The sequence below is a fragment of the Argentina silus genome (assembly GCF_951799395.1).
Source record: "Argentina silus genome assembly, chromosome: 16".
NCBI lineage: Eukaryota > Metazoa > Chordata > Actinopteri > Argentiniformes > Argentinidae > Argentina > Argentina silus.
In genome coordinates this window covers 75,001-77,500 of record NC_139670.1, presented here as the reverse complement: position 1 = coordinate 77,500, position 2,500 = coordinate 75,001, and positions in this window count along the sequence as shown.

The window sequence follows — 2,500 nt, the reverse complement described above, 5'->3', positions numbered from 1 at the left end:
AGAGCATTACAGTCAGGGAGCGTGTGTGTCATGTGACCAGTCAGGGAGCGTGTGTGTCATGTGACCAGTCAGGGAGCGTGTGTGTCATGTGACCAGTCAGGGAGCGTGTGTGTCATGTGACCAGTCAGGGAGCGTGTGTGTCATGTGACCAGTCAGGGAGCGTGTGTGTCATGTGACCAGTGTTGTATGTTGCTGTTTGCAGCAGAGGGCACTGGCAGAAGACGAGATTGAAGGTAAAATAAAACGTTTCAGTTTCAGCCTCCTAGAGACCTTCTATCTCTCCTCTCCTCCTTTCTGTCTCTCTTCTCCTCATTTATGTCTCTTCTCTCCTCCTTTCTGTCTCTCTTGTCCTCCTTTCTGTCTCTCCTCTCCTCCTCTGTGTCTCTCCTCCTCTCCTTCACTTGTCCGTCCTGGTCTGTCTGTCTACCTGCCTGCCTGCCTGTCTGTCTGTCTGCCTGTCTGTCTGCCTGTCTGTCTGCCTGTCTGTCTGTCTGTCTGTCCTGTGTTCCTGAGCCTCATTGTTCTGGTTCACCTCTTCTTTAGTTTCACTAAGTCAGAGGTGAGACACACACACACACACACACACACACACACACACACACACACACACACACACACACACACACACACACACACAGACAGGGTCCTGAGATGACCATATCTTAACAACAACCAGGTTGGATGAGTCATTACTGATAAGAAGTCATGATATTAGACTCAATTCTATGAGTTCTAATTGAATGAACTAACTAGATTGATAGATGGATAGATGGATAGATAGATAGATAGATAGGTACTTTATTGATCCCTGAGGGGAAATAAAGGTGTTGCAGCAGCTCACAAACAACAACAAAATAAAGTGCGAATAGAATAATAGAATAAAATAAAATAAAAAACAGACATCTGAAACATTCTATACAGTAATAACAGTCCAGTATGATTTAATGGATGTTGAATGATCCCCCTGATGGAGCCAGCCGGAGGAGGAGTTGGACAGTCTTATTGCGGCAGGCAGAAAAGATCTCCTATAGCGCTCCTTAGTGCAACGTGGTTGTAATAATCTGTTGCTAAAGGAGCTTCTCTGTTCTGCCACAGTGTCATGTAGGGGATGGGAGGGGTTGTCCATGATGGCCAGGAGTTTGGTTCTCATCCTCCAATTGGCCACCTCCTCCACAGTGTCCAGGGTGACACCGAGGACAGAACCAGCTTTCCTAATAAGCTTATTCAGCCTTTTGGTGTCACCCTCCTTGATGCTGCCCCCCCCAGCATACCACCGTGTACAGCACTGCGCTGGCCACCACTGACTGGTAGAACATGTTCAGCAGAGTCCTGCACATGCCAAAGGACCTGAGCCTCCTCAGGAAATAAAGCCGGCTCTGGCCCCTCTTGTACAGGACATCTGTGTTACCAGTCCAGTCCAGTTTATTGTCCAGGTGCACCCCCAGGTACTTGTAGCTCTGGACCACCTCCATGTCCTCTCCCTGGAAAAAGGAGACAGGGGTACCCTAGTCCTCCTAAAGTCCACCACCATCTCCTTTGTCTTGCTGATGTTGAGTAGCAGGTGGTTCTGCTCACACCACTCAACAAAACTGTCCACCAGTCCTCTGTACTCGGTCTCCTGGCCTCCACTGACACATCCCACAATAGCAGAATCATCCGAGAACTTCTGCAGATGGCAAGTATCTGTGTTGTGCCTGAAGTCTGAGGTATAGAGGGTGAAGAGGAAGGGAGTCAAAACTGTCCCCTGGGGGGCGCCAGTGCTGCTCACAACCCATTCCAACACACATCCCTACAGCCGTACAAACTGTGGCCTGTTGGTCCAGGAAACAATGGGGGAGTCCACCTGCATCCTCAGCAGTTTATCTGCAAGTAGTAAGAGCTGTATGGTGTTAAATGCACAAGTCAAAGAACATGACCCTCACCGTGCTGCCAGCCTTATCTAAATGGGAGGGAGCTCTGTGTAGCAGGTAGATGATGGCATCATCCACACCAATGTCTGCCTGGTAGGAAAACTGCAGGGGGTCCACAGATGTCTTCACCAGGGGCCTCATGTGTGCTAGCACCAGTCTTTCCATAGTCTTCATGATGTGGGATGTCAAGGCTACCGGTCTATAGTCATTCAGAACACTGGGGTTCCTTTTCTTTGGTACCTGTACCAGGTAAGATGTTTTCCACATTGATGGGACCTTTTCCAGACTGAGGCTCAGGTTAAAGACGTACTGGAGAACTCCACACAGCTGGTCCGCACAGACTTTGAGCACCCTCGGGCTCACACCGTCAGGGCCCACAGCCTTCCTGGTGTGGAGTTTCCCCAGCTCTCTCTTCACCTTAGCCGTACTGATGAAGACACTGGAGCGGGAGGTGGTGGGGGGATCATTGGCTGTGGCAGTGATGCCGGGGGGCAGAATGATGGGGAGCGCTGGAGAGTTGTGAAGTAAGGAAATGGTGGGGCTGGAGGAGGAGGGGAATGGAGGGGAGGTGTGAATGGAGTCAAAGGGAC